General features: G+C 45.4%; 1 protein-coding gene across 8 annotated transcripts in view; it reads right to left on the minus strand.

Annotated features, from left to right (window-relative positions):
* LMAN2L (lectin, mannose binding 2 like) overlaps nt 1-14,554 on the minus strand; it is a 32,562-nt gene that overhangs the window by 10,903 nt on the left and 7,105 nt on the right. The window lies entirely within an intron of this gene.

Consider the following 14,554-nt stretch of genomic DNA (forward strand, 5'->3'; position numbering starts at 1 on the left):
TAAGAGTCACCAGAAAGGAGAAACTCTCACCTGTCTTATCGTCCAAAGGACTGTCGTTCAAAGGGTGGAGAGATGTTTTCAACTTTTTGTACTATAAGACTACTTTTTAAAAAGTGTTTTTTGAAGACCTCTACAGGATAACTATCTCCAGCACATTTTGATGGAAAAGACACCCATTAGCTTGTGGATTTATGGATGCTAGGCTAAAATTCCAAATGGCCTCTGTAATTAGGGAGACTTGAGTTCTAACTGCAGTTATGTCACTCACAGCTGTGTAACCCTGGGTGGATTACATCACCTCTTTGAGATTCTATTTCCTCACTGTAAACAGAACAATACAAAGCTAACACGGTTCATTATGAAGATGAAATGAGATATGCAAAGCATTTAGTACAATGTCTGGCATTCAAGGGGGAGTCAATAAACATTCAATAGGTGACTAGTGCATTTCTGGACACAAATATCGTTCACAGGTACTCATATACACATAAACACAAAGCCAAACAAACATCTTTTTTCTTTTTTTCTTTTTTTTTTTTTTGAGACGGAGTCTCGCTCTGTCGCCCAGGCTGGAGTGCAGTGGCGCAATCTTGGCTCACTGCAAGCTCCGCCTCCCGAGTTCACGCCATTCTCCTACCTCAGCCTCCCGAGTAGCTGGGACTACAGGCGCCCGCCACTGCGCCCGGCTAATTTTTTTCTATTTTTTAGTAGAGACGGGGTTTCACCATGGTCTCGATCTCCTGACCTTGTGATCCGCCCGCCTCGGCCTCCCAAAGTGCTTGATTACAGGAGTGAGCCACCGCGCCCGGCCACAAACATCTTTTAAAGCATGAATTCCCAGACCACTGGCTGTCATTAAGCATTAGTATTTCCAAAAATATTTTGGAGAGTATTAGATTTGGTTTCTTTTTATTGCCTACTAAAAATATTAAAATACAATAATGACAGAACAATCATCTGTAATAAACATCATTTTACAAAAGGACATTTTAACACCAAAAGATGAGAACCATGTAATTTCATAATTAAACAACGGAATACATTTAGCACTTAAGAAAAAGAACTTCGGCCGGGCGCGGTGGCTCACGCCTGTAATCCCAGCACTTTGGGAGGCCGAGGCGGGCGGATCACAAGGTTAGGAGATCGAGACCATGGTGAAACCCCGTCTCTACTAAAAATAGAAAAAATTAGCCGGGCGCAGTGGCGGGCGCCTGTAGTCCCAGCTCCTCGGGAGGCTGAGGCAGGAGAATGGCGTGAACCCGGGAGGCGGAGCTTGCAGTGAGCCGAGATTGCGCCACTGCACTCCAACCTGGGCGACAGAGCGAGACTCCGTCTTAAAAAAAAAAAAAAAAAAAAAAAGAAAAAGAACTTCACTGTCATGATTCTTGCACCAGTGAGAACTGTCACCAAACAACAGGCGCTCACACACCAGCTCTTTCAGAGCAGTGTTTTCCATCTCAAACCATGCCATTTTCTAGTAAGCGGACCATTTGCTTTCTGGAACCCAGACGTGAAGAAAAGAAGGGGAGGAGGGCAGAGGAAGAGAGAACAGAACTAAGATGTTTGCAACATGTCCCTCAGGAGTCCACTGAATGGTGTGAATAATAGCTAGCGTTTACTGAGCACTTAGTCTGTGCCAGGTACTGAACTCAGTAATGAGCACTTTTGCACTTAATTCTCACAATCCTATGAGGTAGTATCAGTACTCCTCATTTCACAGGTAAAAAAACTTGTCCAGGATAACACAGGCATTAAGTAGTGAAATCAGGATTTGAAACCAAGTATTCTGGCTCCAGAGCCCTGACTCAATCACTGGGATATACTGCTTTCAATCTCTCTCAATATGGAAAAATGTTTCATATGTACAATTTTTTAAAAATCAGCTCTAAACAGTAGGTACTCTGAAGCACAAAGAGAACACTGAGAATACTTCCAGATCAAAGGAGAGGAGAGATGTAACAACTGAATACAACACAGGATCTGGGACTTTCTTTCATTATAGAACATAGCAGGACAATTGGTGAGACATGAATAAGGACTGAAGATTAGATAATGGTATTGTTACAAACGTTAACTTCCTGACTTTGATCACTGTGCTGTGGCTATACAAAATAACTTTTTTTTTTAAACACACACACACACGCAAGTATTTAGGATTAAGGAGGCATCACGACAGCAATTTACTCTTAGTTCAGAAAAAAAGACACAAGCACAAACACACACACAAGACACATACACACACAGACACACACACAAAGAAAGAGTTAAAGAAAAGGATGGCCAGTGTAGTGGCTCACACCTATAATACCAGCACTTTGGGAAATGAAGGCAGGAGGATTGCTTGACCCTAGGAGTTTGAGACCAACCTGGGCAACATGGCAAAACCCCATCTCTACAAAAAGATAGCTGGGCTTGGTGGCATGCACCTGTAGTCCCAGCTACTTGGGAGGCTGAGATGGGAGGCTCTATTGAGCCCGGGAGGTTGAGGCTACAGTGAGCTGTGATTGTGCCACTGCACTCCACCCTGGGTGACAGAACAAAACCCTCTCTCGAGAAAAAAAAAAAAAAGGACGGCCAGGTGCAGTAGCTCACACCTGTAATCCCAGCACTTTGGGAGACCAAGGCAGGCGGATCACCTGAGGTCGGGAGTTTGAGACCAGCCTGACCAACATGGAGAAACCCCGTTTCTATTAAAAATACAAAATTAGCCAGGCGTCGTAGCATATGCCTGTAATCCCAGCTACTCGGGAGGCTGAGGCAGGAGAATCGCTTGAACTAAGGAGACGGAGGCCACAATGAGCCAAGATCGCGCCACTGCACGCCAGTCTGGGCAACAAGAGCAAAACTCTGTCTCAAAAAAAAAAAAAAAAAAAAAAGACAAAGCAAATGTAGTAAAACATTAACATTTTCGGAAATCTGGGTGAAGAACAACATTCCAAAATTCTCTGCTGTATTTTTTTTTTCCGCCCAAAGGACCAACTTTTTTTTTTTTTTTTTTTGAGACAAAATCTCACTCTTATCCTCCAGGCTGGAGTACAATGGCGTGATCTCGGCTCACTGCAACTTCCACCTCCTGGGTTCAAGCAATTCTCCTGCCTTAGTCTCCCAAGTAGCTGGGATTACAGGTGCCTGCCACCACGCCCGGCTAATTTTTGTATTTTTAGTAGAGACGGGGTTTCACCATGTTGGCCAGGCTGCTCTCGAACTCCTGACCTCAGGTGATCCACCCGCCTCAGTCTCCCAAAGTGCTGGGATTACAGACGTGAGTCACTGCGGCCAGCCTGTTGTATTCTTATAACTTAATCCTAAGTACAAAATTATTATCAAATAAAGATTAATCTGAATCTAGTATTTACCATACACTCAATTTTTGTTTTTCTCAATTTTTCTATATATCTGCAAATTTTAAAAAATTTAAAAAGGTTTTAAAAACAGTATTTACAACATGATGCAATGTCTTTGTTCTTAAAGATGTTTGTACACTTTTGTTTTTTTCAGCATTTTCCAATTTTTCTGTAATGTATATAAAAACAATTAACAAAACAAATGCCTTCTACTAGATGCTACTAGATGTGAAGCATCTCCCACCACACCTCCATTTCATCCTCCCTGGAACCACTAGCAGAACACACCATCAATTCCACAGGTAGACCTGTCACTTTTTAGACTTTCAAAGCCATATAAGCTGCTGGTCCTACAATAATCTTCATCTAGCCCTTTATGCAGAAATCCGGACAGAGGAGACAATACCCATTCTATTTAAAGTGAGAAGAAGATCAGTGAGATTCTTCGCACACTTCTACGCAGCCTGAGAAGGCCCTTGCTCTGTAGGCCCCCAGACTCCCATAAAGCTATGCTAGGGACTCTCCCCAGGACTCACAGCTTCTCGATTGGACGACACAGAAAAGTGGCACTTCCAGGTCTGGAAACCTTCATATAAATGAATATCATCATGCTGTCTTAAGAAACTCATGGAATGAGCTCAATCTCATTTATCTTAGTTGTGACCCTACTAGAGCAAACTCAAATCAAGTAATTTGAGGACTTCAATAAGGAGTACTCCAAAATCAGGAGACTAAATGTGAGGTGTGTCCCAAGCACTGACCTTTATAACCTGCCCACCCAGATTACAATACCAAGATTCAGAATACAGTCCATTATGTATGTCTTAATTTCACTGCTGACCATCATTCTGATAGTACGCCAATACTTCTTGTGAATGAGAGCAACCATCAATTCTATAGAACAGGGGATCTTCAGATCTCCTAAAATCATGTCAACTCCTCTGTGTAACTGCCTCTTTCTGTGGGTTCAACACTTTAATCGGAGTCTCAAAAGGGTCAAAGCCCAAAGAAAAGTAAAGAACTAACCCAGGGATAAGCATCCTCTGGAGCACCGGCCCTTGCTTTCTTCCTCTCGCCCTTTTTCACTGTCTCAGAAAAAGAAACATGTAAAATTCTCTCTGCCAACAGTAAAGAGACCACTTTGGAATCAGTGTCTTCATCAACATAAAGACTTGAGGGGACCGAGTGTGGTGGCTCATGGCTGTATTCCTAGCACTTCAGGAGGCCAAGGCAGGAGGTTGCTTGAGTCCAGGAGTTCGAGACCAGCCTCGACAACATAGCAAGACCCTGTCTTGGCCGGGTGTGGTGGCTCACGCCTGTAATCCCAGCACTTTGGGAGGCCGAGGTGGGCGGATCACGAAGTCAGGAGATCGAGACCATCCTGGCTAACACAGTGAAACTGCATCTCTACTAAAAATACAAAAAAATTAGCCAGGCATGGTGGCGGGCGCCTGTAGTCCCAGCTACTTGGGAAGTTGAGGCAGGAGAATGGCGTGAACCCCGAGATGCAGAGCTTGCAGTGAGCCGAGATGGCGTCACTGCACTCCAGCCTGGGCGACAGAGTGATACTCCGTCTCAAAAAAACCCAAAAATCATAGTAAAAATAACAAATAAACATAAATTTTTTTCTTTTTTTGAGACCGAGTCTCGCTCCGTCGTCCACGATGGAGTTCAGTGGCATAATATCGGCTCACTGCAACCTCCGCCTCCTGGGTTCAAACGATTCTTCTGTCTCAGCCTCCCAAGTAGCTGGGATTACAGGCATGCGCCATCACGCCAGGCTAACTGTTGTATTCTTAGTCGAGACGGGGTTTCACCATGTTGGCTAGGTTGGTCTCCAACTCCTGACCTCAAGTGCTGGGGTTATAGGCATTGGCCACTGCACCTGGCCAAAACAGGAAAAATTAACCAGGCGTGATGGCACACCTGGAGTCCCAGCTACTCAGGAGGCTGAGGCAGGAAGACAGCTCAAGCCCAGGAGTTGGAGGCTGCAGTGAGCGACCACCGTGCCACTGCGCTCTGTCCTGGGCGACAGAATGCAAGACTCTCTCTCAAAAGAAAAAAAAAAAGACTTGAGGAAATGTTTTTTTAACTGGATGGCATGGTATTGTTCATTTTCTCTCAGTTCAAAGGAGGAAAAAACAATCATCACATCAAAAAAAAGTATGGGGAGTACCTCAAAGTTTGGAGAATACCTCAAAAACGACTGCCAAGCTGTTCTCCCCACTCTGAGAACAGCTTGTTCTCTGAGACAGGCTGTTCCTGCCTCCCCAGGGGTAAGGCCCAAACATCTCACAGAAGAGAATGAAGGCCAAGACTACAAAGGTTGCACTCTGCTCTCGTTCATTACACTCTGATTTCATCGGACACGTACTGTAGCTCCAAGATGGCTACTGACTTCCCTACAACTTTTCACCAGCATCCGGGTGGTTCCTGTGAGAAAGTGGTGATCGTCAGCTGAGGACTCGATAGTGCCAAGAAAAGATAATCCGGTTGTCTTTACCTTTTTTTTTTTTTTTTTTTTTGATTTTTTGTAGAGATGACTCGCTATGTTGCCTAGGCTGGTTTCAAATGCCTGGACTCGATCCTGCCATGGCTTCCCAAAGTGCTGGGATTACAGGCATGAGCTACTGTGTCTGGCCACTGGTGATCTTTCAATCAACATTAAAAAATAACTACAATACAGCCAGGCGCAGTGGCTCATGCCTGTAATCCCAGTACTTTGGGAGGCTGAGGCGGGCAGATCACAAGGTCAGGAGTTCGAGACCAGCCTGGGCAACATGGTGAAACTCCGTCTCTACTAAAAATACAAAAATTAGCCAGGTGTGGTGGCAGGCACCTGTAATCCCAGCTACTCGGGAGGCTGAGGCAGGAGAATCACTTGAACCTGGGAGATGGAGGTTTCAGCGAGTCAAGATCACACCACTGCACTCCAGCCTGGGCGACAGGGTGAGACTCAGTCTCCAAAAAAATAAATAAATAAAATTAGTTAACTACAACACTGAGATATAATTCAGAGACCACACAATTCACTTAAAGTATATAATTCAATGGCGTTTAGTAAATTCAGAGTTAAGATTATGATTACCACAACCCATTTTAAAACATTCTCATCACCCAAAAAAAAAAATCCCATGCCCACTAGCAGTCACTTTCCTCATCTCCACCCCACATTACCCCAGCCCTAGACAACCACTAATCTATTTTCTGTCTCTACAGATTTGCCTATTCTTGACATTTCATATGCATGGCATCATACTGTGTTGGTCTTTTGTGACCGGCTTCTTCCACTTAACATAATGTTTTCAAGGGTCATCCATGTTGGAGCACATATGGATAGTTAATTTCTTTCAGTCTTTTTTTTTTTTTTTTGAGACAGGGTCTTGCTCTGTCACCCAGGCTGGAGTACAGTGGTGTGATCAAGGCTCATTGCAACCTTGAGGTCCTGGGCTCAGGTGACGCACTTACCTTGGTCTCCTAAAGTGCTAGAATTACAAAGGTGAGCCACTGTGCCTGGCAATTACTCCTACCTTTTTTTTCTTTTCAGACAGTCTTGCTCCATTGCCCAGACTACAGTGTACTGGCAACCATAGCTCACTACAGCCTTGACCTCCCGGACTCAAGCAATCCTTCTGCCTCAGCCTGCGAAGTAGTTATAATCAGCTAATTTTTTTTGTTTTTTGTAAAGATGGGGTCTCCCTGTGTTGCCCAACTGGTCTAAAACTCCTAGGCTCAAGTAATCCTTCCACTTTGGCCTCCCAAAGTGTTGGGATTATAGGCACGAGCCACCACACCCAGTGATACTTAATTCTTTTCATTGCTGGTAATTCCGTGGTATCAATAGATCACATTTTGTGTATCCTCTAATCCAGTAGTCCGCAACCTTTTTGGCACCAGGGACTGGTACATTTATTGCGTACTTTTTTTTTTTTTTTTGAGATGGAGTCTTGCTCTGCTGTCCAGGCTGGAGTTCAGTGGCACAATCTTGGCTCACTGCAAGCTCTGCCTCCTGGGTTCACGCCATTCTCCTGCCTCAGCCTCCCAAGTAGCTGGGACTACAGGCGCCCACCACCAAGCCTGGCTAATTTTTTTGTATTTTTAATAGAGACGGGGTCTCACCGTGTTAGCCAGGATGGTCTCAATCTCCTGACCTCGTGATCTGCCCGCCTCGGCCTCCCAAAGTGCTGGGATTAACAGGCGTGAGCCACCGCGCTTGGCCTGTGTACTTTATTTCTATTATTATGATGTTATAATATATAATTAAATAATTATACAACTCACCATAATGTAGAATCAGTGGGAACCCTGAGCTTGTTTTCCTGCAACTAGACAGTCCCATCTGGGGGTGATGGGAGACAGTGACAGATCATCAGGCATTAAATTCTCATAAGGAGAAACCTAAATCCCACGCATGATCAGTTCACGAGAGGGCTCGTGCTCCTATGAGAATCTAATGCCACCACTGATCAGAGAGGAGGTGGAGCTCAGGCAGTAATGAGGGCAATGGGGAGCAGCTGTAAATACAGATGATGCTTCACTTGCTCGCCCACCACTCACCTGCTGTGCAGCCCGGTCCTAACAGATTGGGGACCCCTGCTCTAATCAGTTGATGGACATTTAAGTTGTCTCCATTTCTTGGCTATTATGAATAATGCTGCTATGGACATTCATATAAAAGTTTTTGTGTAGGCCGGGCACAGCGGCTCATGCCTATAATCCCAGTACTTTGGGAGGCTAAGGCGGGTGGATCACTTGAGGTCAGGAGCTCGAGACTAGCCTGGCCAATATGGCAAAACCCATATCTACTAAAAATGTAAAAATTAGCCAGGTGTGGTGGCACACGCCTGTAATCCTCGCTGCTCGGAAGGCTGAAGCAGGGGAATCACTTGAGCCCGGGAGGCAGAGGTTGCAGTGAGCTGAGATCACGCCAATGCACTCCAGCCCAGGCGACAGAGCGAGATTCTATCTCAAAAAATAAAATAAAAATAAAAAATGTGTGTGTGACACACACACACATATGTGTTAGCTGTGAGTTTTTCATAGATGTCCTTTATCAGGTTGAGGAAATCCTCTTCTATTCCTAATTTGTTGAGTGTTTTATTATCAAGAGGTATGAAATTTTGTCACTTTTTCTCTATCTATTGAGATGATTATATGTTGTTTCTCCTTTAGTCTATTAATATGGTATATTAATTTTCAGATGTTAAACCACAGTTGAGGGGCCGGGTGCAGTGGCTCATGCCTGTAATCCCAGTACCTTGGGGGGCCAAGGTAGGCAAATCACTTGAGCATAGCAGTTTGAGAGCAGCCTAGGCAACATGGCAAAACCCTGTCTCTACAAAAATACAAAAATTAGCCAGGTGTGGTGGCACATGCCCGTGGTCCCAGCTACTGGGGAAGAGGCTGAGGCAGGAGGACTGAGCCTATATACTGAAGTCTCTCACCCTCTTCTCAGATGCATTACTGGTTGCTATGATTTTCCCAATATTTTCTCGTGAACAAATGTGGTAAGAAGTTGAGCAATAGCGTCATGTGGACTCTGGTGACAAGGAAACAAGAAACCAGAAAAATGTTTTCACCACTATCTTGAGGAATTTCATGAATTGTTTCACACACCCTCCTACCTGCTCCTTGTCTTCCTTGTCTAGGACATCTTCTGCACACATACCACAGTCATTTGTAAGTTCTCAAAAGGTACGGTATTTGTCACCCTCCTTTAACAAGTTCAAAATAATAAGGCAATAACAATCAGACTGGAGTCTCTGGAGTCAGACCCACTACGTGTGTGACACTAACAAGTTCTGTAATCTTTCTACATGCACTTCAGTTTCTTACCCATAAAATAGAGATAAAACTATCATCTACCCCAAAAGGTTGTTATAAGTAAATAACGTATGTGAAAGTGTTTAGAACAATGCCTGGTGCCTTTTTGTATATCGCAGTAAACCATGCCACTGACAAACACATTTGATTTTACCCTCTGAGACAGTTGTAGGGTGTTGGGATGTAGAAAGGAAGATACTTTCTATACTCTCTGGACTGAATATAAGTGCTAAGAACTGAAATTGCAGAGGACAGCATATAAACATAATATTAACAGGCTGGGTGTGGCTCATGCCTGTAATCCTAGCACTTTGGGAGGCCGAGGTGGGCAGATTACTTGAGGTCTGGAGTTTGAGACCAGCCTGGTCAATGTGGTGAAACCCTGTCTCTACTAAAAATACAACAATTAGCCAGATGTGGTGGTGTGTGCCTGTAATCAGCCAGACTGGGTGGAGTGTGCCTGAAATCCCAGCTACCCCAAAGGCTGAGGCAGGAGAATCACTGAACCCAGGAGGCGGAGGTTGCAGTGATCCGAGATCGTGCCACTGCACTCCAGCCTGGGCAACAGAGCAAGACTCCATTTCAAAAAAATAAAATAAGGCCAGGCGCAGTGGCTCACCTCTGTATTCCCAGCACTTTGGGAGGCCAAGGTGGGCGGATCATGAGGTCAGGAGATCAAGACCATCCTGGCTAACACGGTGAAACCCCATCTCTACTAAAAATATAAAAAATTAGCCGGGCATGGTGGTGGGCACCTGTAGTCCCAGCTACTCAGGAGGCTGAAGCAGGAGAATGGCGTGAACCCGGGAGGCAGAGCTTGCAGTGAGCCGAGATTGCGCCACTGCACTCCAGCCTGGGTGACAGAGTGAGACTCCGTCTCAAAAAAATAAATAAATAAAATAAAATAATAACAATAATAATAAATGTGTCCATTCTCAAGAAAGAAAACAATCTGAGAGAAAAAAAAAAAAAAAGGATGGGAGATGGTAAAACATCATAGATAAAAGCACAGCTTCTGGACTCTGGTGGACCTGTGCTTCACTTTATATTGACTATTACCTTGAAACAGACACTTAACTTCTCTAAGCCTTTGTTTACTCACTGGTAAAATGGAAAAATACAGACTATAAGGAGGTTTGACAAGGATTAAGACAATATTTGCAAAGTACCTGGCACACAGCAGCCATCTAATAATCAGGAAGTTTTCTTTGTTTTGTTTTGTTTTATGGTTGTTGTTTTTGAGACGGAGTCTTGCTCTTGTCGCCCAGGCTGGAGTGCAATATCTTGGCTCCCAGGTAACCTCTGCCTTCCAGGTTCAAGCCATTCTCCTGCCTCAGCCTCCCGAGTAGCTGGGACTACAGGCATGTGCCACCACACCTGGCTAATTTTTGTATTTTTAGTAGAGACAGGGTATCACTATGTTGGCCAGGCTGGTCTCGAACTCCTGACCTCATGCTCTGCCCGCCTCGACCTTCCAAAGTGCTGGGATTACAGGAGTAGCCACCGCACTCGGCCTTAAATTTAGTTTCACAAGGAAAAAAGGGACCCATGTTAGTCCAGGGTTCTCAGCCTCGGCTATACATGTGAATCCCCCGGAGAGCTTTAGAAAAGGAAGGCTGCCTAGACTGCACTTCAGACGAACTGAATCAGAAGCTCTGGGGTTGGGACTGGATATCAATAGTTTTAAAAGTTCTCCAGGGAATTACAATGTGCCCTTGGAAGTAAGAACCACAATAGCAAGCCAGAAAAGATGTCTCTATTGTTACCATCCAAAATAAATTTTTTTAAATTAACATCTACAAAATCCTTACAAAATAAACCCAAATCAGAATTTCTACTTTCTCAAATCAGAATTACTACTATCTCATGGTGAAATGGAAGCTAACAGAGTTTGAACAATTTGTTTCTGGAAGAAACAGAGAGACAAGTTTAAAACTCTTGTCAAGCCCTAAAGCTGACAACTCTTATTCGGACGCATTTCTAACTACCACTATTTCCTCAGCATGACTACAAATCCAGTCATGATCCTCTCTTCAATAAAATCCTTTAATGCACCTACCCCTTCAGAACCAAGTCCAGTCTCTTCAACGGGAACACAATGCTTCAGAACCTGGCCCCACGTGGTGTATGGTGAGCATGAGTCACACATGTTCAGCCTGCTCTGGTTCTCGTCTAAACAGTTCAACCACCAACCACCCAAGCAGACGCTGCTCAGCCTCAGTGGCTAACATGCCGAAGCCACGGTGTTAATACTACAGAATGCAAGGTGAACGGCAGCCCCAGGAACTGTGCAACATGACAAGACTACTGGCCCTGCTTTTCATTCTAGCCTCATCTGTCTCTGATTCTACTTTATTTCCACATACTCATCATCCCCTCTCTTTTTTTTTTTTGAGATGGAGTCTCACTCTATCGCCCAGGCTGGAGTGCTGTGGCACGATCTTGACTCACACTCCAACCTCCACCTCCCAGGTTCAAGTGATTCTCCTGCCTCAGCCTCCTGAGTAGCTGGGATTACAGAAGCACGCCACCAAACCTGGCTAATTTTTGTATTTTTAGTAGAGACGGGATTTCCCCATGTTGGCCAGGGTGGTCTCGATCTCCTGACCTCGTGATCCACCCGCCTCGGCCTCCCAAAGTGCTGGGATTACAGGCGTGAGCCACCGCGCCCGGCCTCATCATTCCCCCTCTTAACCTTAGGACCTTACACATGCTTTTTTCCCTCTGCATGGGACGCTGGTTCCTTACTCTACAGACCTCAACCTAAAGGCACTTCCTGGAAGAAGCCCTCCCCACCAGCAGCAGCAGCACTACTGCCCCGCCTCAGGTTGGAAGCCTGCTGTGTCCTCCCACAGTGCCCCAGGGTTCCCCCATCAGCATTCTCAGGGCTACTGAGTACAAGGACCATGTTATCCTGCTCACTAATCCCCAGGGCCTGGCACCTAGAAAGTGGTTAATGTATGTGGAAGGAAGAACAGCCCAGAAGGAACACCGAGAAGCAGCTGGAACTGATCCACAACAAAAGGTTATTCTCCTAACTCAGGTCTCACATTCCACCCCCTCTAAAGTGAGCTCGCTGGGCACCGTGGCTCATACCTGTAACCTCACCACTTTGGGAGGCCAGGGTGGGCAAATCACCTGAGGTCAAGAGATGGGAGACCATCCTAGCCAACATGGTGAAACCCTGTCTCTACTAAAAATACAAAAATTAGGGCCGGGCACGGTGGCTCAAGCCTGTAATCCCAGCACTTTGGGAGGCCGAGACAGGTGGATCATGAGGTCAGGAGATCGAGACCATCCTGGCTAACATGGCGAAACCCCGTCTCTACTAAAAAATACAAAAAAAATTAGCCGGGCGAGGTGGCGGGCGCCTGTAGTCCTGGCTACTCAGGAGGCTGAGGCAGGAGAATGGCGTGAACCCGGGAGGCGGAGCTTGCAGTGAGCTGAGATCCCGCCACTGCACTCCAGCCTGGGTGACAGAGCGACACTCCGTCTCAAAAAAAAAAAAAAAAAAAAAAAAAAAAAAATACAAAAATTAGCTGGGCATGGTGGCATGTGCCTATAGTCCCAGTTACTCAGGAGGCCTGAGGCAGGAGAATGGCTTGAATCCAGGAGGTGGAGGTTGCAGTGAGCCGAGATTGTACCACTGTACTCCAGCCTGGAGACGAGCAAGACTCCATCTCAAAAACTAAATATAAATAAAAAATAAAGTGAGCTATGTGGAAAATGTTAACAACTATTGAATCTGGACATCACAGATACAATGATCATTCTCTATCCTAATTTTTTTGTTTGTTTTGGTGACAATCTCGCTCTGTTGCCTAGGCTGGAGTGCAGTGGTGCGATCTCAGCTCACTGCAACCTCCGCCTCCTGGATTCAAGCCATTCTCCTGACTCAGCATCCCGAGTAGCTGGGATTACCGGCTGGAGTGCAATGGCGTGCTCTCAGCTCACTGCAACCTCCACCTCCCAGGTTCAAGTGACTCTCCCACCGCAGCCTCCCAAGTAGCTGGGACTACATGTTAATACTAACAAAATACTAATACTAATACTAACAAAAATACTAATTTTTGTATTTTTAGTGGAGACAGGGTTTCACAGTGTTGGCCAGGCTGGTCTCGAACTCCTAACCTCAAGTAATCTGCCCACCTCGGCCTCCCAAAGTGCTGGGATTACAGGCGTGAGCCACCATGCCCAGCTTTCTAATGTTCTTTAAGTTTGAAAATTTTCATAATAAACCTTTGGGGAAAAAATAATGTGACCTTTGCCTCTATTTCTAATCCTGCTTTCCTCGCTAGGTATTACTTAGCTAAAGGATACCCAGCAACAACCTGTCATAATTTCCCACCATCTGATGGCAGTGCCATAGGACACAGAGAGAGTAGAAACCCACTGTCAATATAAGAAAGCAATAGCCAGGCATGGTGGCTCATGCCTGTAATCCTAGCACTTTGGGAGGCCAACGCGGGCAGATCACGAGGTCAGGGGTTCGAGACCAGCCTGACCAACAAGGTGAAACCCCGTCTCTACTAAAAACACAAAAATTAGCTAGGTGTGGTGGCATACACCTGTAGTCCCAGCTACTCAGGAGGCTGAGGGGGGAGAATGGTTTGAACCTGTGAGGTGGAGCTTGCAGTGAGCCGAGATTGCGCCATTGCACTCCAGCCTGGGCAACAGAGCGAGACTCCGTCTCAAAAAAAAAAAAAAAAGCAAGCACTAAAAAACTCTTAGGGTCAGGTAACAAAAAGGCTTGCCAACAGCCAGATACTAGGTTCCAATAAAATGCTGGGCTTTCATCAATTTTCTTCCCTTATAGCCTTTTCTTCTTTCTTTCTTTTCTTTCTTTCCTTTTTTTTTTTGAGACAGTCTCACTCTGCTGCCCAGGGAGGTAGTGCAGTGGTATGCAGTGGTCTGATTCTCCTGCCTCAGCCTCCCAAGTAGCTGAGATTACAGGCACCCGCCACCACACCCGTCTAATTTTTGTATATTTAGTAGAGACGGGGTTTCACCATGTTGGCAAAGCTGGTCTCAAACTCCTGACCTCAGGTGATCTGCCAGCCTTGGCCTCCCAAAGTGCTGGGCTTACAGGTATGAGCCACTGCTCCTGGTCAATTATAGCCTTTTCTATAGGCAGGAGAACTGTTCTTCAGGTCTGAGATGAGGAAGAAGAAAAAGATGCTGAAAAGTATGTGCAAGTTGCAGAAGAGAGCACAGCACTGATGGATTAAAAGTCACGGGAGGCTGAGTTACATAAATTCGGCTTGCTCTGGAGCAGCCAAATCACCAACCAACCAAACATGCTCAGTTTCAGTGGCTATCTAATAGGCAAAAGAGAGAACATGATTAACACTAAAGAAAAAGCCCCTGTTCAAGACAGCTATTCCCAA

The sequence above is a fragment of the Chlorocebus sabaeus genome, chromosome 14 (genome assembly GCF_047675955.1).
Source record: "Chlorocebus sabaeus isolate Y175 chromosome 14, mChlSab1.0.hap1, whole genome shotgun sequence".
NCBI classification, from domain to species: Eukaryota; Metazoa; Chordata; class Mammalia; order Primates; family Cercopithecidae; genus Chlorocebus; species Chlorocebus sabaeus.